The sequence below is a fragment of the Urocitellus parryii genome, chromosome 11 (assembly GCF_045843805.1).
Source record: "Urocitellus parryii isolate mUroPar1 chromosome 11, mUroPar1.hap1, whole genome shotgun sequence".
In the NCBI taxonomy this organism is placed as follows: domain Eukaryota; kingdom Metazoa; phylum Chordata; class Mammalia; order Rodentia; family Sciuridae; genus Urocitellus; species Urocitellus parryii.
Window position 1 is genome coordinate 12,849,219 of NC_135541.1, and position 22,739 is coordinate 12,871,957.

At 38.1% G+C, this 22,739-nt stretch overlaps 1 protein-coding gene across 7 annotated transcripts in view; it reads right to left on the minus strand.

Annotated features, from left to right (window-relative positions):
* The window catches only part of Eif4g3 (eukaryotic translation initiation factor 4 gamma 3), a 196,829-nt gene that overhangs the window by 173,282 nt on the left and 808 nt on the right, over nucleotides 1–22,739 (minus strand). The window contains exon 1 of one of the 7 annotated variants that reach the window (XM_077791294.1): nucleotides 22,726–22,738. The exons of the other annotated variants lie outside the window; for them this stretch is intronic. The gene's annotated coding sequence lies outside the window, so the exon portion shown is untranslated. Of the gene's footprint in view, nucleotides 1–22,725; nucleotide 22,739 lie in introns of those variants that run through there. 7 annotated transcript variants of the gene reach the window in all.

Here is a 22,739-nt window from a genome sequence, read left to right on the forward strand (position 1 = left end):
CCTGTGCTCCTTGGGTTTCGGGCCAGAGTGACCTCAATAAGCAGCAAATGGCTGAATCAGAGACACCTGGGTCAGAAAGCAGCTGCGGGTGGCCGAGCTGCTCCCCTCTGCCAAGCCTGAATCTCAAGGGCAAATCTGTACCCACGCTCAATTTTATCTCCCTCCCCCCCTCCCTCTCTTTCCTCACAGGGTGCTGTTATCTTAGCATCAACAATCCCCAAACCATCTCAATTAGTACCAATTCACTGTGCCCAATCATTTTATTTACTAAATATATTTTCTTTAACTGCCTTGCTGTTTTGGAGTGGCTGGTTGGCCCCGCTGGTTGGCGTGTGGTGTTAATAAATGCTTCCCTGTCTCAAACTTTAAAAAAAAAAAAGCTCTTTGAGGTCCTCAACAATATTCAATAGTGTAAAGGAATCTTGAGATTAATTAAAGAAGAAAAAAAAAAACCTGAGAACTTGCATCAATGGTTTCACTTTATTGACTATGGAATATTTACTTCCTGGAGTACTGGTTTAAAAAAATGCAGATTCCTGGACCTCTCTATAGAAATCCTATTCTATCTATAGAAATATAGAATCATCTCTGAAAATGATTTGGGGTTTTTGCATCAAAAAAATCGAAACCATGGGCTAGGGGTGTAGCTCAGTGGTAGAACGCTGTCTGGCATGTGCAAGGTCCTGGGTTTCAATCTCCAGAACAACCAGGAAAAAAAAAATCTAAACCATTGATCTGAGAGCTCATATAAATTTAAGTAAGCCTCCTTAACAATCCAAGTATCAGGTGGATCAATTTATACACTTGTTAGTAAACTAGTTCCTAAATGTTCCAATGTTTCCCACTCCTTTCTCCAATCTTTTTTTTTTTTTTTTTTAAACTGGGGATTGAGCCCAGGAGCACTTTACCACTGAGTCACTTCCCCAGCCCTTTTTATTTTTTATTTTTGAGACAGGGTCTTGCTAAGTTGCTGAGGCTGGCCTCAAACTTAGATCCTCCTGCTTCAGACTCCTGAGTCACTATCATTATGCCTGTCTCAAACCTATTTTCTATTTATATGAAAAACTTTCAGGGGCTGGGGCTGGGGCTCAGTGGCAGAGTGCTTGCCTAGCACATGTGAGGCACTGGGTCCAATCCTTAGCACCACATACAAAATCATCATCATCATCATCAAAGATTATAAGAAATCAATTTAAAAATTTTTTTAAAACAACAACTTTCAGGCACAAAAGCCACTTTTTTTTTTTTAAGCCACTCTTTTTACATCAACCCCCCCCCCCCGACCTCCTGAAGTGTACAGCAGTCATTACATGTGTGCCTTTTTTTGGTGGTGGTACTGGGGATTAAACCCAAGGCCTCTACCAACTGAGCTATATTCCCAGCCCAAATGTGTGCTTCTTTACCAACTGCTTTTAGCCACTTTCTGAATAACATTATTATTTTTGAATCAAGCATAAAAAATTCTACATCTCAAGGATTCCTAGAGAGAAAAAAGTCCTCCCTTAGAATATGGTGGCACACACCTACAATCCCAGATACTTGGGCGACGGATGCAGGAGGACCACAAGTTTGAAAATTTAATGAGACCCTGTCTCAAAATAAAAAAGGTGGAATGCAGCTCAGTGGTGCATCTGCCTAGCATGTGTGAAGAAGCCCTGAGTTCCACTCCCACAAAAGGAAAAGGTCTTTGCTTATTCAGAAGATTCTAATGGCACTCTAAAAAGCAGTATCACTAATTTCTTAAGTATCAACTGTGGCATCTGTCACAGTAATGTTTCTTTTTGATAGTTGAGGCCATTTAATAAGGGCTGAGTTAGAAAATTTTCCTGATCCACCAACCTTCACGTTCTAAGACAACTCTGGTTCTTTTTATTCTCAGTCCTCGAATTAAATAATGCTGGGCACTATAGTTGTTTAGGGGCTGGAAGATGAGTCAGCAGGTGAAGCCATTTGTGAGAAGCAGTTTCATTACACTTCGAATAACAGAGAAGCCAGCAAAAGACAGCTGCCATTGTTTACATTGCTGAACATGCTGTTGAGTTTCACAGGCCTGTAAAACCACCTATTGTCAGCAAGCTGCATTTTTCTTAGTTAAGGGTTAAGAAGCATGAGACTCATCTAGCAGCTCCTAAAGTACAATAAATAACTTTGTTTCTCAAAGCAGAACTAATGTAAGTCTTTATCCACAAAATCAGTGTTACTGGTTAAATGGCATTTAGTTCATTTCTTAAGATGTATGAACCAGAACGCAGACAATTGACCACTCAAAAATCATTCTTACCACTTGGAATGTGCCTGATCCAAATAACCTAGGTCTCTACATAACTACTAATGTTGTACATGATCAGACACACACACAAAAGTACTTCCAATAACCAAAATAATAGGTCAAAGGCTTTTTTTTTTTTTAGATCACACAATGCTACTTAAAGTACAGAGAGAAGAATGGAGGGAGTAGATAAAACAAACTGCTAATCTTTTGAGGGCCAGAAAGACACAGAAACCTCCAACTCCCAATAGAAGATCTCTGGTTGTGGTTTTGAGCATTTTCAACTCAGTTTCACTTCTCAAGAGTCAAAAAGTTTCATCTTTAAGAATCCTTATGTCATAAGAAGGATCCCCTTTCTCTAAATATTTTTTTCAAAATTTTGGTGGGTTGTTTTGACTTGGTTTCAGTGCTGGGAACAAACCCAGGGCAGTACACATCTAAAACACAACTGCTATATTACTGAGCTAGGTCCCCAGCCTTTTTTCTTTTTCTTTTTTTGGTAGTTGTGGATGAACACAATACCTTTATTTATTATTTATTTTTTAGTTGTAGTTGGAAACAATACCTTTATTTTATTTAATATTTTTATGCAGCACTGAGGATCGAACCCAGCGCCTCGAACACATTAGGCAAGCACTCTACCACGAAACTACAACCCCAGCCCGAGCCCTTTTTATTCTGAGACAGGGTCTGGCTAAGTTTCCCAGGCTGTCTCAAACTTGTGATCCTCCTGCCTCAGCATTCCTAGCAACTACCGGTCTGCCGAGTTTTTTTCAAAGTTTTCATTTCCAATAAAGGACTGGACTGAAAAATTCCTCTTAACTGCTTACTAGTTTCATACCCAATGATTTATCTAGGTATTACACTCTGAACACAACTAACTTCCTTTTCTATTTCAAAGGTACCCAAAGCCAGGTGGTGGTATGCATAGGTAGTCCCAGTTTTTTGGGACAAAAGCAGGAAGATCAGTTGAACCCAAGAGTTCAGATCAACCTGGGCAACATAACAACATGCTGACTTAAGGGGGAAAAAGCAGCCAAATCAACCTAATATTTCAACATTCCTAAATGAACTAAAAGGATCTACAGAGCTACTGATGTGATATCCCTCTATATATACCCAGTACCTCCTCCTCATCTTAAAACCTCCTCCTTGTTTTTTAATCTTTTTTTTTTTTTTTTTAATTTTTGTAGTACTGGGATTGAACCCAGGAGCTGCCTCTGAGCTACATCCCCAGCCCATTTTTTATTTAGTGTATCACTAATGCCCAGGATGACCTCAAATTTGTGATCCTCCTGCCTCAGCCTCCCCTGGAGCTGGGATTATACGCATGGCACCTTGCCAGATTCTGAGGGAATCTTATAAAACACAAATTGTGGGCTGGGGATGTGGCTCAAGCGGTAGCGCGCTCGCCTGGCATGCGTGCGGCCCGGGTTCGATCCTCAGCACCACATACCAACAAAGATGTTGTGTCCGCCGAGAACCAAAAAAAATAAATAAATATTAAAAAAAATTCTCTCTCTCTCTCTCCTCTCTCACTCTCTCTTTAAAAAAAAAACAAACAAAAAAAAAACACACAAATTGCCCTTAATATCACCTACCCTATAGTTCTAATGGCTTTCTACAGTCATCTGGGTAAATTTCAAACTCTTTAGCATGGCTGATAGAGTCCTTCCTGTGGTCTCTGTCCACTGCCTCCCCTGCAAACCCTGGCTCTAACAATAATGAATGTCATTTTTCAGTATCCTGGCTCGACATGCTAATTACTAGCTGGAATATTCTATCCCTCTGCTGTTCCTCACATGGCTCATCTGTTCTTCCAGATTCAATCCAGAACTATCCCCTTCTCTAAGAAGCTTTTGAATTCCGTCATTCTTCCCAATCTTCTCCCATTCACCTCTGCCTCTCAAGTTCAATGATCGTCCTTCAGAGGTCCCATTAGACCCTATGCTCAAAGATTCCTGTTTTCCTTCTTACTTGCTTTCTAAACTATAAGTTTCCTGAAAGCAGAAACTATACATAATTTCTATATCCTTAGTGCTTAGCCCAGAATGTACTGAATGATTCAATCAAAATACATAATATTAAAAAAAAGAAAAATCTTTCTTTTTTAGGTGTAGTTGGACACAATACCTTTATTTTTATATGGTGCTGAGGATTGAACCCAAGACCTCGAAGATGCTAGATGAGTGCTCTCCACTGAACTACAACCCCAGACCAGATTTTTCTTTTTATTTATTTATTTTTAGTTTTTTAGGTGGATACAATATCTTTATTTTATTTTTATGGGTGCTGAGGATCGAACCCAGTGCCTCACACGTGCTAGGCGAGTGCTCTACCACTTGAGCCACAACCCCAGCCCCCCAGATTTTTCTTTAGAACCTTTGGAGCAAGTATCCCAACTCTACTTTGTCCTGTTTCATACAAAACAGACTGCCAAACCACCAGCTCCTAGTTAATGCGAATAACAGACAACAAATCAATTTCCAACCTATAAGCTAGATACCTTAGGACCACACATTTATCATCCACAAGTTATTTTCATTATTTCAAAAAGCTTAAAATGGGGCTGGGGGAGGGGTGGCCCATTCCTGTAATTCCAGTGGCTTGGGAGGCTGAGACAGGAGGATTGTGAGTTCAAAGCCAGCCTCAGCAAAAGTGAGGAGACGCTAAGCATCTTAGTGAGACCCTGCCTCCAATAACAAAATCGGGCTGGGGATATGGCTCAGTGCTCAAGTGCCCCTGAGTTCAATCCCCAGATTTAAAAAAAAAAAAAAAAGCTTAAGATTGGCATAAGTACACACCTATAGCCCCTGCTACTCAGGAGGCTAAGGCAAAAAGATTACTTGAATCCAGGAATTCCAGGACAGCCTGGATAACATAAGTAAGACCACAGTCTCAAAAAAAAAAAAAAAAAAAAAAGGAAAAAAGTCTAAGAAATTATACATCAATCCATAATATGGAGGCAAAGATCAGCTAACTAAAATAGTTCCTTTTCTTCTACTCAAAATTTGTCAATTAATGGTGTTGGGATTAGAAGTACAGCATAGTGTTAGTAGGCGTGGATATTAAGGGTTTTAACCCTATCATGCTTGGCTCAATTATTGATTAGCATATATAGAGAATAAAAGAAAAAAAAAGATTCAAATTAATGGTTTCACAGTAATTACTGCCCAGAATCCCAACAGCAGTCTATGAGTAAGTAAGAGAGATAGCAGTTTAAAGTATTAATTTCAGGGCTGGGGTTGTGGTTTAGTGGTAAAGCACTGGCCTTGCACGCATGAAGCACTGGGTTCGACCCTCAGCACCCCATAATTAATAAATAAATAATTAGATAGGTAAATAGAGGTGTTCTGTCCTGCAACTAAATACATATATAAAGTATTTTTTTTTAATTTACAATCTTGACTGTTTTTTTTAAATCTTTATTTTTATTTTTATGTGGTGCTGAGAATAAAAGCCAGTGCCTCATGCATGCCAGGCGAGCGCGATACCACTTGAGCCACATCCCCAGCCCCATAAATAAAGTAATTAATTTCAAATTTTTTAATTATAAACTACATGATCAAAGAAAATAAGTGAAAGTATGGACTTATACAAAACTATTAAAACAAGTCCTTTAAGGACCAAATTAAGCAAAAAAAAACTCCTCTTTAGTCCCCAATCTTCCTTATATGTAAAAACAATGACTTACACATAATTCAAATGTTCTTGTTAAGTATTAAATGTCATTTCTCCAACTACATAAACAAAGCTCAGCAGGAACCTATTCTGGAAAGCTTAATGAGGGTGTTTCCTTGGTTTTCTACTTCCTCTCAGCAGCTCCTTCCTCTTTCTGTAGCTTCCTCAAATAACCAGCCACTCCACAGACTACTAAAAATCTTTTGCTTTTCTCTTCACTCTCCATTTTGCTTATATTATCATGGACTTGTTTTGCCAATCTTTTCTGCTTCCATCTTCCCTATTTAAACATTTTTACTTATCTTCATTTATTAAATGGAGTGCTCCATTCATTTAAAACCCAACTTGTCCTAAACTGAACTCATCTGTCCACTCTCAAAATGATGTAGGAAATTAAATCCTAGGTCTTTCTTACTCCATCAATGACAACATCATGTTTTAGTCTTTAAATATTAGAGCTGCCTATAAACCCAGCTACTCGGGAGGCTGACGCAGGAGAAACCCAAATTTAAGACCAGCCTGAGTAATTAGCAAAACCCTATTCTCAATTTAAAAAAAAAAAAAAAAAAAAAAAAGGTGGGGACACGGCTCAGTGTCCCCTAGCATACAACAAGGCGGCCCAGGGTTTGATGCCCATTACCACAATACTAAACAAAACAAACTTCAAGAGTGAGTTTTAATGCTTTCTCTTCATCAACGATATTCAAGCCCTAAGCTTTCTTCCTTTATGACAGCTTCAAGATGTGATCATCCTTTCCATTTCATTTTCCTCTAGTCTGGATGTGCATCAGCACAACCTCAGAAAACCTTCAATAGCCTACTATGTAGTATCCATGCTTCCTGTCCATCTCAATCCATCCAGCACAATCTTTCACCTTTCTCTAATAACAAGGTCTTCAAAAACCTCCCCTTGCAATGGGATGATTCTCCAAAACTGTCCCCCCACCACACATTCACTGCTTTCTATTTCTGCCAAATGGGTCTTCTGACTGCAAACACACCATTCACCATTTCTGAACTAAGACTTTGTTCACACCACTTCCCTCAACTATAGATGTCCTTCCCCTTAATGTCAAGTCTACCCAAATCTTCAATGATAGAGTGCTTGCCACCTAACAAGGTCCTGGGTTCAATTTCCAAAATCGAAAAAAAAAAAAAAAAAAAAAAAGAACTGTAACAATATCATGTTTCTGAATTAATATTTTGAAAATGCAGACCAAGGAAAACACTCTAAAGAACAAAACAAATTATTTTATACTCTCAAAATTTTCAGGATAAGAATTCAGTTAATCCAAGTTCCCATCTAATGCTCAAAGCTTAACAACATACTCACAGTGAAGTAATAAAAACAATAAAATTCAAATATCCAGTAACCCGGACACTACCGAGTCAACTATTCTCTGTTGTTACAGACTGGAGCTGGGGATAACACTCAGTGGTATTTTGCCTAGACGTTCAAGGCCCTGGGTTCGATCAAACGCCCTTCACCAAAAAAAAAAAAACCCTCGCTCAATAATTAAAAATGTAAAAAGCTATTTAATGTATCCGAAAGATAGTTAATCTGAAGAGAATCCTTCAATAATACAAAATACATATAAGCATAAGGTTATTCACTGCAACAACTCTGTAACTTTAAAATATTTGAAACAACCTAAACACCAAATATGGGTGGTTGAAGACACTTGGTACACCCACACAATGTGATACTCTGCAGCTATAAAAGAGAATAGGAAGATCTTCTGGACAGAAACAGTGATTTCTAGCGTATACTTTTCCCTTGTGGTGCTAGGCATCAAACCCAGGACCTCAAAAGTGTTTTATCACTGACCTATACCTCCAACCCCCAGGGTATAATTTTAATTGAAAAAAAAAAAAAAAAAACAAGACCCCAAATTATCTATAGTATGCTATCTTCACGTAAGAAATGGACATAAGAAAATGAATAGCTGGGTGCAGTGGTGCACGCCTATAATCCCAGTAGCTCAGGAGGCGGAGGCAGGAAAATCACGAATTCAAAGCCAGCCTCAGCAACTCAACGAGACCCTGTCCCTAAATAAAATATAAAAAAGGGCCTGGGGGGCTGGGGATGTTGCTCAAGCGGTAGCGTGCTCGCTACTCAAGAAACTGAGGCAGGAGGATTCCAGATTCAAGGGTCAGCCTCGGCAACTTAATGAGACCTGTCTCAATAACAAGGGCTAGGCATATAGCTCAGTGATAAAACACCCCGAGGAGGAGGGAGTACTTGGAGAACTGGTTGATCCCTAGACAGAGACAGGGAAAATACAACATGAGGCTGGAATACCTTGTGAACCAGAAAGCAAAGAAACTTTTTTCTTTTTAAAGGTAGTGGCTTATTCAGAGAACTCAGGAGTCAACCTGAAGGAACCCCAGAAGGCCAAAGCCAGAACAAATTGAATGACAAAAACATTTATTTGTAGTCTTGAAGTATCTCCCACAAGCTACTTATCAATTTGAAGGGGAAAAACTCTATAGGAGAAAGACCAGCAGACACCAGCTTAATAAACTAATCATCACTGACACATCACTCCTAATATGATACACTGAGAAAGAACATATAACCTCATTCTTTTCATGAGAAAACACTGAATAAATCCAAACTGAGGGCCATCTTATAAAATATCTGATCAGGAATCTTTTCAAGTGTCAAGTTCAGGGTTGAGGTGTAACTCAGAGGTAGAACATGTATTTAACATGTGCCATGCCCTGGGTTCAACCTTAGTAAGGACATTTATAGACTAGAGAAGACTGAAAAGAAATAACAAGCAGGGATTATAGCTCAGTGGTAGTACACTTGCCTAACATGAAGGACACTGGTTTCAATCACCAATACCACAAGAGAAAGAGAGAAAAAAGGGGAAAAAATTTAAAATGCTATTAGGATTCTAGAACAGAAACAGGATATAATGGGAAAATTGGTAAAAGATGAATGAGGTACATAAAGGTTGAATGAGATTGTGCCAGTATAAATTTCCTATTCTTGAAAACTGTACTATGGTATGGAATATATTAATATTCTATAAGTCAAAAATTAGTTCAAAATACAGTTTTTCTTTTTTAAAAAATGGGGCTAACAATAATTTGCTCCTATTTAGGAGCACATACTAATGTTAAAGAGCTTCACAACTTAAAAAAGATTAAACACAAATTGTTAAAAGAATGTAAAATGCTGTCTCAAAATTATCAGTAATACATCTAGAAATAGCATAGAAGACTCATAATTTTCTAAGCTCTGAAACAGTTACTAGATGGGGTAATCATATAATTTACCATGCAAATCAGGCCCTTTATAGGAAAAAAGAGAACTTTCGTCACCCCATTAGGTCAGTGGTCAATGTCACTGAAGATCTCAAATCACTCTGAGTTGGCACAAACTTTATTTTTAGGAAAGACACTCAGACCTCCCCCCTCAGCCTCTGGAGCAAAGGCATTAGGGACAGAAAGTTGAACCAAAGGATGCAAAACTCCCCTACAACTTAGAATAATCAATGATTCATGGTAACATTCTCCAAACACATCTTTTAACATATTAAAAGAGTCTACTATGTATAAGGGGAAAATAAGCTAATGTGTATTAATTTGGGGATCCCTTAATTGTGATTTTTTAAAAGAAGGACAGGAGGGCTGAGACTATAGCTCAGTGCTAGAGCGCCTGCCTCACACTTTGAGGCACTGGGTTTGTTCCTCAGCACCACATAAAAAAATAAAGAAAGAAAGATACTGTGGCCACCTACAACTAAAAAAAACTTAAAAATAAAAAAAAAAAAAAGGAGGACAGGAATGAAGTCACTGCTGCAAACAAAATCCACTAGGAGAAGAAATGTTATTTACAGTCTTGAAGTATCTCCCACAAGCTACTTATCAATTATGAAGGGGAAAAAAGTAACTCTATAGGAGTTACTTTCTAAAGAGGCATTTAGCTTTCACTGCCTTGCCTAAGTCACCACAACAAGCAAGGGTATGTGTTAAGGTCAAGTACTCTGCTGTCTGCCTTTGGAAATGCAGTTACCTCAGGAAGTTGGACTGGTTCCAAATTCCAATACTTCTGAAAAAGATCAACAATCGCAAGTATCAGTTGACAATATTAGCCTCAAAGATTCAACAATATTAACCAGTGATGTCATTAAAATTCTATATAGATTAAGACCCACTTCCCTTGTTTTTGTTTTTATATGATACCAGGGATTGAACCCACTGAGCCACATCCCCAGCCCCTTTTATTTTTTATTTTGAGATGGATCGCACCAAGTTAGGACCTTGCTCAATTTTTGAAGCTGGCTTTGAACTCATGATCATACCATCTCAGCCTCCCAAATTGACAGAACTTAAAAAGTAGGTATAATCTTACAAAATCAGTAATCCCATTCCCTCACTATAATACTTCAATTTTAAGTCCCTCAAGAGATTTTTCTAGTGGAAAATTCTGTCCAAAACCAATAACCAAGGTTTTTATTAGACCTGCAAAATTATAAAATGCCTCTCCTTTCACGTGATCTTTTTCTAAATAGCAAAAAGAATCCTGTTTGACAGAGGCTATATTTACCAAATTCTGTTTCTTTAAAATAATGCATATGGGGCTGGGGTTGTGGCTCAGTGGTAGCATCCTTGTCTGGCATGCATGAGGCGCTGAGTTCGATTCTCGGCACCACATACAATTAAATAAAATAAAGGTCCATCAACAACTTTTTAAAAAATTTTAAATAATAATGTATATATTAGAATAGCCTGAGGATATAACCTTGTAAATCAAAAATCAAATTTAAAATTACTTAAATACTTTGGGACAGAACTAACATTTAATGTGAAATACAATAACCCAAGAATCTGTAACTTCATACACAATTCCAAGTCTGCCCCAGAACAGTAAAGTAGTCAACTGCCTATACTTTTATTTTTTACAAGGCTATCCTTGCCTAGTGGGAATTTACCTTAAGAATAAAAGCAGCCAGAATATTTCATTAGTTTTTCTGTTTTATAAGAACGTTAGAAATGATAGAAGTTCAGTTATTCAATAGGCCATATTTTATGAACAGTACATCTCTCAGTAAATTTTAAATGCTTGATTATAAAACTTTACATGTGCCAGGTGCAGTGGCACAAGTCCGTAATCCCAGCAGCTCGGGAGGCTGAGACAGGAGGATCTCGAGTTTGAGACCAATCTCAGCAATTTAGCAAAGCCCTAAGCAACTCAGCAAGATCCAGTCCCAAAATAAAAAGAGCTGGGGATGTGGCTAAGTGGTTAAGTACCTTGGGTACAATCCCCAGTACTAAAAAACAACAACAACAACAACAAAAAAAAAAACTAGTTGTAGTTGTGATGCCATTTCTATTCTCCTAATCTTCCCACTTCAGATTTTAATTTGCACAAAAACAAAGTTTCAAAAATACTGTTTCAATGTCGGTTTCTCAACAACAACAAAAAAAAAGAAATACAGGGCTAGGGATGAAGCCTGGAGGTACAGTGCTTGCCTAGCATGTGGGAGGCACTGGGTTCAATCCCTAGCACCACAAAAGAAGAGAGAAAAGAAATACAAATGACTTTTTTTTTTTCATTATTTATTTATTTATTTTTAGTTCTCGGCGGACACAACATCTTTGTTGGTATGTGGTGCTGAGGATCGAACCTGGGCCGCACGCATGCCAGGCGAGTGCACTACCGCTTGAGCCACATCCCCAGTCCCCATACAAATGACTTTTGACAAGGCACTAAGATAACTCACTAGGCAAAGAACTGTCTTTTCAAGAAACGGTACTGAGACAACAAATATCTGCATACAAAATAATAAAGTTGGACCTCCACTTTACATTGTACACAGAAAATAATTTGAAATGGATCAAAGACCTAATATTATAAAACTCTTAGGGGAAAAAAAAAAACAAAACAGGACTAAATCTTCGAAAATTTGGTTTAAGCTAGGTACAGCAGCTCCTACTGACAATCCCACTATATTCCAGAGACTGGGGCACGAGGACCATAAAGTTCAAGGCCAGCCTGGGCAACTTAACAAGACACTATCTCACTGTTTCAAAATTTAAAAGAGTTGGGGGGCAAAGCTCAGTGGTAAAATACCCCTGGGTTCAATCCCTAATACCACAAAAAAATAAATAAAATTTAAAAAAAACTTTCGCCCTTCAAGAGACATCATCAAGAAAATGAAAAGACTGATTCAGGGAAAGTTTGAAAATCCCGATTCTGACAAATGGTCTATACTCAGAATATAAAGATAACTCGTCTTTTTTTTTTTTTTTAAACTGGGGGTCAAACTCAGGGCTTTGCAAATGTAAGGCAGACGCTTTGATGCTATGCTACATCCCAGCCCAAAATAACTCACAGCTCAACAATACAAAGATAAATATTGTATTTCCAAGATCCTGCATTCAATCCCTAGTAACAAAAAGAAAAAAAAAAGAATTCACATATATAAAAAGTCTAACTTCTTCTATTCATCCCCAAACCCCTAGAACCTAGATTCATTATCTTGCATATTCTGCCACCAGAATCCTCCACTCCAAGCCCATGGATCAGGTCCCTGAAAATGCAGCATACACCATGCTTGTTCCAAGCCCAAATCTTTGCTCATGCTGGTCACCTGCTCATAATACATATCCCCTCTTTCCATACAAACCCTGCCTACAGTAGTCTCAAGTTCTTTTCTTTCTTTTTAACTGATCTCTCAAGTTTTTTGTTTTGTCTTCGTTTGTTTGTTACTGAAGTGCCAAATATTAAACCTAGGGTCTCAGACTTCTATACTTATATAATATTATATACATGAGACAGAAATTAGATTAGTACTTGCCTAGGGCAGGGAGAACTGGGGGCAACTTATATGGTTATGTACTATTTCCTAGGGCCTACTAAAAAGAAAAAAAAAGTCAGGAGTCATCCAATTTATCCTTTCTTACATTCCTTTTTTCTTTTTTTTTTTTTTTTTAAAGAGAGAGTGAGAGAGAGGAGAGAGAGAGAGAGAATTTTTAATATTTATTTTTTTTTTAGTTCTCGGCGGACACAACATCTTTGTTGGTATGTGGTGCTGAGGATCGAACCCGGCTACCGATTGAGCCACATCCCCAGCCCCTACATTCCTTTTTTCTACCTTCAGGGTTCAATCCTTTCCATTCTCCTTGAAATATTATATTCTGATATATTCTGATTCAAAACTGGCTGTACTCTTCTTCTCTGCTTACTTTTCTTGTCATTCCAAAATTCTGTTTGTTCCCAGACTTCAAGCCTGCTTTCCTAGCTCCACCTGAATCCTTTATGGTCTTTTCCTCCTTCCTTTAATCACTCCCTAGATAATATTAACACTTCCTGAAAACCAAGTTAAAAAAAAAAATCAAGGAAATAAACTGGGCATGGTGGTGATGCCCATAATCCCCAAAAGTCAGGAGGCTGAAACAGGGAGGGGGGTGGGTGGAGCAAGTTCAAGACCAGCCTGGGCAACTGAGGGAGATCTCACCTCAAAACCAAAAAAAATTAAAAGGGCTGGGGACATAGCTCAATGGTATAGCACCCCTGGGTTCAATCCTCTGTTCCATCAATGAAAGAAAAAGAGAGAAAAAGAGAAAACAGGAGGGGAGGGAAGACTATATATGTATACAAACACCACTCTGGCCACTAGCTTTTTTCAAAATTTAGTATGAATATATGGATTACAGTGGTTTCTAAAAAATAAATTAATGTAAATAATCATGAGAGGAAAATGTGATGTTGCATTTGAGTTTTAGCATTGTAAATTATTACAGACACAATAACTGAAAAATGTTTGACTTACTGATAAAGGTTTGAGAGTTTGTTTTGTTTTGTTTTGTTTTGTTTTGTTTGTGGTACTGGGGATTGAACCCAGGGCCTTGTGCATGCAAGGCAAGGACTCTACCAACTGGGCTATATATCTCCAGCCCCTGAGCTCTCCTCTTTCTAATGAGCAGTCATAACTTCTGAGCCACACACCAACAGTAAAAAGACCATTCCTGAGAACCAAAAGTTCATTTATATTCTAAACTAGCTATTCAAAAGTGAATATTTCCAATGAATCTCACAGTTATGAATAATTATAATGCACCAATAAATTTTTTTTTAATTTTTGGGGGGACTTTTTTTTTTTTTTTTTGTACTGGGGATTGAACTCCACCACTGAGTCATATCCCCAGCCCTATTTCTGTATTTTATTTAGAGACAGGGTCTCGCCTAGTTATTTAGTACCTCACTTTTGCTGAGGGTGGCTTTGAACTCATAATCCTCCTACCTCAGGCAGCTGGTATTATAGGCGTGTACCACCGCTGCACCCAGCTGGTACTTTTTGATAAAAGATACAGTCAAGTAACAAAATAACAAAGATGCAAAAGCTGGGTGTAGCTCAGTGGTAAAGAACTTGCCTAGCATGTGCAAGGCCCCAAATTCAATCTCCAGTGCCATAAGAAAGAGAAAAAAAACTTCAAAAGATACAAACTGTACAGAATTTGACCTTAAGTTATATTTTTAAAAAGGGGCTAGAGATATAGCTCAGTTGGTAGAATGCTTGCCTTGCATGCACAAGGCTCTGGGTTCAATCCTCAGAACCACAAAAAAAAAAAAAAAAAAAAAAGTTATATTACAAAAAAGGACAAAATTTTAAGTTCAACAAATTAAAATCCATAGTGGGCACATGTTCAGGGCACAGGTGGTCCTGGGTTCAGTCCCCAGCAAAAATAATTTCTATACAAAAAAAAAAGAACAGGAAAGAAATATTAAATGTTAATAGTGGTGACCCCTACATAACAAGATTATAGATGATTCTTACTTCCTGTTTTTCTCTATTTTTTAAATTTCCTGCTTCATGTAATCACAAAACAAGTTTTTGAACACTAACATTTGACTATAGACTATAGATGTTCCTCTGTGGTCTTTATATCAACCCTAAACCTCAATAATATGCTTCAAATCCAAGTCTGCCACTTTAGTTTTATAAACTGGGTCAATGATATCCCATCTCAAAGGAAATTACAGAACCATTTTCAATTCAATTACATATCAGGGCAAAACAATTTTAGGGCACTCCCGAATGCTAAAATTGAGTTGTGATGCCATCTATTTTTGCCCTAAAACTTACCTGAAATTGATCCCCAGACTCCAACTTACTCAACATTTCATGTGATAAATATTTACCAATTGCCTACTGTCTGCCAAGCACTATTATAGGTGCTGACAAGTCCACAGTGAATAAAAAAGACAAAAATCTGCTTTCATGGAGTTTACATTCTATTGACAAGACTCAGCCAGCACACACCGGGCTCAAAAAAAGTAAAAAGCAACTACTAGTTAATACAGGTCATAAAAACTGACAAATTTCACATACACTTAAAATAGCTTAAACTGTCTCAAATTTCAGCTGAGGCTACAGGAGATTGAAAAACCGCCTTCTGGTTGGCAGCAAGCCAAGGAACTAGAAGCCATTTGAGAATTCAGAAGTAGCTTGAGATCCTACAGTATTTCATCCATGTAAATCTCAGCTGCAGTTTATTCACTGCTTGAAGTCATATGCACGGCTAAAAATCAGGAAAATAATAGTTTCCTATTATTTTAGGTCAATGTATTATTCTTTTTAAAAAAAATATATATTTATTTTTTTAGGTGTAGATGGACACAACACAATGCCTTTATTTTTATGTGGTGCTGAAGATCGAACCGGGTCCAGCCCATGCTAGGTGAGCGCTCTACCGCTGAGCCACAATCCCAGCCCCAATGTATTATTCTTAAAGTAAAAATAGATTATGTCTTATCACAGGAGTCTATTCCAGAACTTACTTTTTCCCTCATACTTCACAATGAACCAACTGAATGAGCCAGACACTAAATAAGACCCTTTGGTCTCAAAACATCCCACAACTGATACTAGCTAACAGGATTGGGGCACTTTAATCTCTTTGGCTAAACCCAATAATAAGACGAAAACTAGAGGCTCAGCAGTACCGCACTTGCCTGGCATGTGTAAGGCACTGGGTTGGATTCTCAGCACCGCATATCAATTAATAAAGGTCTATCAACAACTAAAAAAAGACTTAAAAAAATAATAAGTTGTCCTACAAAAATGTCACTGTCCATAAGACAAATACCATCAACTAGTCCCTATAAATCCTTCCCCTAAACATGGAAGAACAAAACAAACCTCAAAGCATAATCTTTAGAATCACAACCAATTATATATAAATCAAGATCACTAGATAAGTGAATCTATTTTTTTTTTAATTTGGGGGAAGGGTTTGGGATCTTGGGATTGAACTCAGAAGCACTTTACAACTGAGCTACATGCCTGAGCATTTTTTTTCCTCTTAGTTATAAATGTCATAAATACTCTTGTTTTCTTTCACACATGCTAGGCAAGCACTCTATCACCGAACTACAATGCCAGCTCCCCCCAGGCCTTTAAATTTTTAATTTTGAGACAGGGTCTCACAAAATTGCTGAGGCTGGCCTCCAAAGGGCAATCAGTCAGTCCTCCTGCCTCAGTCTCCAAGTTGCTCAAATTACAGGCATGTGCCACCATTTAGTTTTTAATTTTTGACACGGTTTCCCTAAATTGCTGAGGTCTCACAAGTTGCCCAAGTTCATCTCAAACTTGCAATTCTCCTGCCCCAGCCTCCCAAGATAACCTCTATATTTTAGAGAAGGGAAAACTTGACACCAGAAGCAGTTAATGTGACTACTGTAATACAATACATTTATTAAAATGGAAGAGCCAAACTCAAACCCAGATTTTTCTACTGCATGTCAGAGGCACTGCTGAATATACCAAACTAAATCATACATTTTAAGGCTAGCAGGTACCATTTGTAAGCCAGTATTTAATATCAAAAAGGGAGGGTTATTATATAATAAAGTGGGAAAACTAGCAAAGATTAGTTGCATTTCTCTTCATAAATTAATTTCTGAGGTTATAGTGCAGAAGACACTTTGAATCTATAGCAATAAGTGTTTTTACCACTGCTTTTTTTTTTAATTTTTAATTTATTTTCTAGTTTTCAACGGACACAACATCTTTGTTTGTATGTGGTGCTGAGGATCGAACCCTGGCTGCACGCATGCCAGGCGAGCGCGCTACCGCTTGAGCCACATCCCCAGCCCCTTTACCAATGCTTTCTATGGCACCTTCACTAGCTTCCCAGATCCAACAAATAAATTAAAAAAAAAAAAAAAACTCAAACATTATTGAAATGCACTTTATTAAAATTCCTTGCATCAGCAACAGCAATGGAATTAGGAAAAGTAGGTGGCAGAAGAGAAGCTAGGTAAGCCTGAGGTAACACTCATCCTTCTGATTTAGTTCAGATGTCAACTTCTAGGAATCCCTAATTCCTTCTTCCCAGACTAGATGCATAATAGAGTTAGCACTGTACTTGTCTCATGATATCTTATCTGTTTACCTTTCTGGACCAAGTTCTTTGAGTCCTCAACCCCAGACCTAGCACCAGTCTGGCACACAGAAGGTGCTGAATAAATGAACAAATGAATTCAACTTACCACTTTTTAAAAATATTTTTATTAGTTATTAATGGACTTTATTGATTTATTTGTTTTATATGTGGTGCTGAGAATCAAACCCAGTGCCTCACACATGCTAGGCAAGTGCTCTACCACTGAGCCACAACCCCAGCCCAACTTTACCACTTATGCCAAAGCTCCAATATAATTGACCCAAATGGAAGTCCTCTTCATTTTAACAATGACAAATGGATAGAGTTTTAGCATGGGGCTGGGGATGTGGCTCAAGCGGTAGTGCGCTCGCCTGGAATGCGTGCAGCCCGGGTTCGATCCTCAGCACCACATACAAACAAAGATGTTGTGTCTGCCGAAAACTAAAAAATAAATATTAAAAAATTCTCTCTCTCTCTCTTTAAAAAATATTTCTTTAAAAAAAAAGAATCTCTGCTTAAAGATCAGTGAGATAAAGATAACCTACTTGTCTAGCAGTTTGTAGCTATGAACTAATTAAGTATGGTACAGTATCACTATGTTCTAGATTACTCCACAGAGCTTCTTTTCTGTATATAGACTTTCCCCTGACTCTCAAATATAGGAGAGTATTCTTCCTCTCATTCTTACATGCAGGTTGCATAAGAAATAGCACAGCATAATAAAAACGGCAACTATAGGCTTGGAGTCAGTCATAGCAGTGCAAATCACAGACCACCCTTTACTAGGCAGATAACCCTGGCAACATTACTAACTACTCTGCACTCCAGTTTCCTTATCCGTAAAACAGCAACAATATCTACCTTATTAAAATTCTTGGAGAAATAAATAAAATCATGCATGTATGGTTCCCAGATAGTAGGCACTCAATAAATGGATATTATTATTATTGCTACTAATGTTATTTTTTAGATCTAGCTTTGGCAAAGAGGAAAAAAGAATACAGCAAACATTACTGGCTCCAACCTGTAAGATAAAACTGAAAATCAACAGAGGGTGGAAAAAAAAGAAAAACTATAGGGCTGGGGTTGTGGCTCAGTGGTAGAATACTTGCCTAGCACACATGACACACTGGGTTCAATCCCCAGCATCACATAAAAAAACTAAACAAACAAAATAAAGGTATTGTGTTCATCTACAACTAAAAACATTTTTTTTAAAAAAGGAAAACTATAATACAAAAGAAAAAAAAACAGCAACAGGAATATTGGTTTTTAATCACATATATCAGCTAGGTGTAGTGGCACACTGCATCTAATTTAGTTCAGATGTCAACTTCTTCTAGGAATCCCTAATTCCTTCTTCCCAGACTAGATGCATAACAGAGTTAGCACGTACTTGTTATAATCCCAGGAACTGAGGAGGTTGAGGCAGCAGGATGGTAAGTTTGAGGCCAGCCTCAGCAACTTAGTGAGACCCTAAGCAACTCAGCAAGACCCTGTTTCAAAATAAAAAGGATTGGAATATATAGTCTGTGGTAAAGTACCCATGGGTTCTATTGCCAGTACAAAATAATAATATCATATATCTATTACAAAACAGCTCAAGACACAGCCATTTTCTGGTTGACATAGGTCTTTTACAAATTTAGTTCCTTCAAAGAACGCACTGATTTTCTTTTTTCTTGGGGAGTGGGCTACCAGGGATTGAACTCAGGGGCTCACAACTACGGAGCCACATCCCCAGCTCTATTTTGTATTTCATTTACAGACAGGATCTCACTGAGTTGCTTAGGACCTTGCTAAATTGCCGAGGCTGGCTTTGAACTCAGAATCCTCCTGTCTCAGCCTCCTGAGCCTCTGGGATTACAGGTATGCACCACCTTACCCAGCCTAATTTTCTTCATCAATCTGGCTGCCCCAAAACAGCAACTAGACTCCCCAGAAATGTCTACAGCCCTGAGAGATATTACACTCTGAAGTCTTTTCATATAAAGAAAAAAGCTTTGTGTTCATAATAGACTATAAAGATGTTCTGTTTAAGTAAAAACTATTTGGGCACCTGAATTCAAACTCATTTGTCTTGATAATCTGAAGGATGACCAGTTTCAATCTAAAGAGTTAGACTTTTAACAGGGACCCAAGAATGCCCTGAAAAATCTAAACCAGATTTTCTGTGTATGGACAATTTTCTGTGGAAAAGGTCAAAGCAGCTTTCATCAAAATGTAAAAGTTGAGCCAAGTGCGATGGTACATGCTTATAATCCCAGCTATTCCAGACACTGAGACAAAAGGATAACAAATTCAATCAATTCCAAAATCAATCCCAAGTTTGAGGCCAGCCTGAGCAACTGAGGAGACCCAGCCTCAAAACAATATTAAGCCGGTTACATGCACCTGTAATCCCAGAGGCTTGAAAGGCTGAGGCAGGAAGATCTACAGTTCAAAGCCAGCCTGGGTAAGCACCCCTGGGTTCAATCCCTGGTACCCCAAAAAAAAAAAAAATTTAAAGGATTAGGGGTTTAGCTCATTGGTAGAGCACTTGCCTAGCATGTCTAGGCCCTGGCTTCCATTCCCAGCACCAAAAAAAAAAAAAAAGTCAAAGTGGTTAAATCACCAACCCTTCCAAAAAAATGTTAAATATTCTCAACACAGCCTCTCTCAACCTCTTTTTCTTTTGGGCAGGTGAACTCTACCACTGAGCCACATTCCCAGGCCTATTTTGTATTTTATTTAGACACAGGCTCTCACTGAGTTGCTTTGGGCCTCACTAACTTGCTGAGGCTTTCAATTTAGGATCTTCCTGTCTCAGCCTCCTAAAACCACTGGGATTATAGGTGTGCACCACCCGGCCCAGCCCTCAACCTCTTAATAGGTTGGGGTAAGCAGATCTCACAGCAGTTTTTTTCCCCCAGTACTAGGGATAGAATCCTAGGTCTCACAAATGCTGGGCAGGCACTCTACCACTAAGCTACATCCCTTGGTCCTTTTAAATTTGAGAGAGTCTCCCTAAATTGCCTAGGCTGGCTTTGAACTTGCAATCCTACCTCAGCTTTCCAAGCAGCTGGAATTACAGGCATGCACCACTGTGTCTGACTTCAATGCAAATATTTTGAAGTGACAATTTAATAAAAACTCTAAGTTCCATGTCGGCTTATGTTATCAAAATTCTAAGCATATTTCTCCCTTGCTTTTAGCATTATTCATATCAGAGTTTTCTTCTTCCAGCCCCTACTATCTACCAAGCCCCATCTTCACAGTCAAAGAGGTCATTTCTACTTGAAATGGTTTTATGGGTCCCGCCATGAAAAACTGATGCCTACTTAAGCAGGTTCCAGTTTACATTCAAATTCATTATTGCTAACATTTCCCTTCGTTTTATGATTTGTGACTTGAACACTAAGTACAAATGAAGGACACCTTGCCATATGACTCTCTCGCTCCTATTTATATATATTAAAAATGTCTGAACTCCTTAATTTGATGCAAACAGCTGTACCCATATATTTTGAGGAACTGATCTATTCAAGCTATGGAAAAAGCAACTCTAGTTCTGCACTCCAGCCTGGATGCTTCAATGTTATCAACTAATCACATGATGACCACTGTGTTAAATACAAATTCACACATTCCCTCAGGTTAGAAAAACAGAACTGCTCTGTTTCAATCCATTTCTAACCAGTTTCCATTACCAGTTGATATCATTTCCCCGCTAGTGTGTTCTGATGAAATCTGTAACCTCTAACTCATTTACTATTTATATAATGTGTTTATATTTTAGCAATTGTAACCTTTCAGTACATAAAGCAAAGGGAAAGGAAGGTAACGAGTTGAAGAATATACATCAAGAGGAAAATTAATTTTAGATTCAATGACATGAGACAAAATTAAACCTTGACGTTACATAAAACTAAGTATCTAATATACCAGATAAGTTTAAAACTGATCCCCACTGAAAATAATATCTTAAATTTATCTTTAACAACTGTTTCTTTTATTCAAAGCAAAATTAAGTTGCAGAACTAGTAACTACTTCTGTTACAACCAACTCAGCTTTTAGAAGTCCTCTCTTCGCGAAAAACCACTGAGAAAAGCAAACTTAAAAAACACTCAAATCACAGTCTGTGTGTCTAGGAAGTTACCCAATTCACCAAGCACTGTCATAGTCAGCAATGCAGTCCTACTTGTTACTTCCATTTAATTGCCAAAACATCGCAAAGATGCAGATAATGAATAATGCACTTGGTGACACAATACAGAAACTTCCAGTCTTACCCAAGAGTATGGAAAATAAGGGGGAAAAAACTGAAATTAGAAAAAAACTTAAGCTCACAAAGTACTAATGGAAGATAGAAGTACTTAGGAAATCCAGCACTGACCTCTACCTTGAAGCAGGCAAGCCAATCAACCTTCTCTCACAGTAAAACAATTAGGGATATTAATCAAAACTAACCAGGTTTTCCAGGAGCAACACTCAACATTCTCATAGGTAAACAATTCTGAATTGAACAGAATCATGCAGGATAAAAACATTGTGAAATCAGTATACACATCACACTGGAATGGAACTTATCTTTCCTCTGCGCCACAATGCCTGCAGTGAAAAATGTGGACTAACAATATTTAAAGAACAGAGAAAATGACACTTGACAAAAACCAATGACCTGAAATGACTCTGGAAGGGAGATGCCTTTTCCTTCTCAAAGTAATTGATACAGACAAGAATCAAACTAGATTGTGAAATAATCTGTGGCCCTCGGAGGAGTTACTTACTCAAACATCCTACTATCTCTAAAAATCAAATTCATCATGATTCAAACCCCAAAACACATCCAACCAATTATTATTGATTAACAGAAATACAAGGGATGAGAGAAGGAGGAGGTGCATGAAATGCAACCCTCGGTAGCTAACTAACACCTTTCTATACCTCTATGGAATTCATTAATAAAATGTTCTACCTTCCTCAGCTAGTTTTTGACTAAAACACCTCATCACCAAGACTTTTCAATCAAAGCTGTCCAAAATTCCACACTCGAGCAAATAACGTAAGACACAATACTAGCGTTTCCTCCAGGAGCCCCGCTACCCTGTAAAACATCAGGCCTACGAAGAGCAAATTAAAGCCCTTTAGAAATATTCGTCCTAACACAAGCCTTCCAAGCAGTGAGACCTTTGGGGGTGATGGGTAATGTCAGTTAACTTCCTCTTCCTTTAAAAAGGTCAAAGACAGGGAAGCGTCCGGTGTAACATTTCCTCCTTAGATCGCGCTCCACCACAAACCACATCACAACTCCCCCAATCGTTAAAAAACATTAGCCAGAGGGAAGGCTTTTTTGTACGTTTCACCGTAGACTGAAAATCCAACTTACCTCGGGAACGAGCT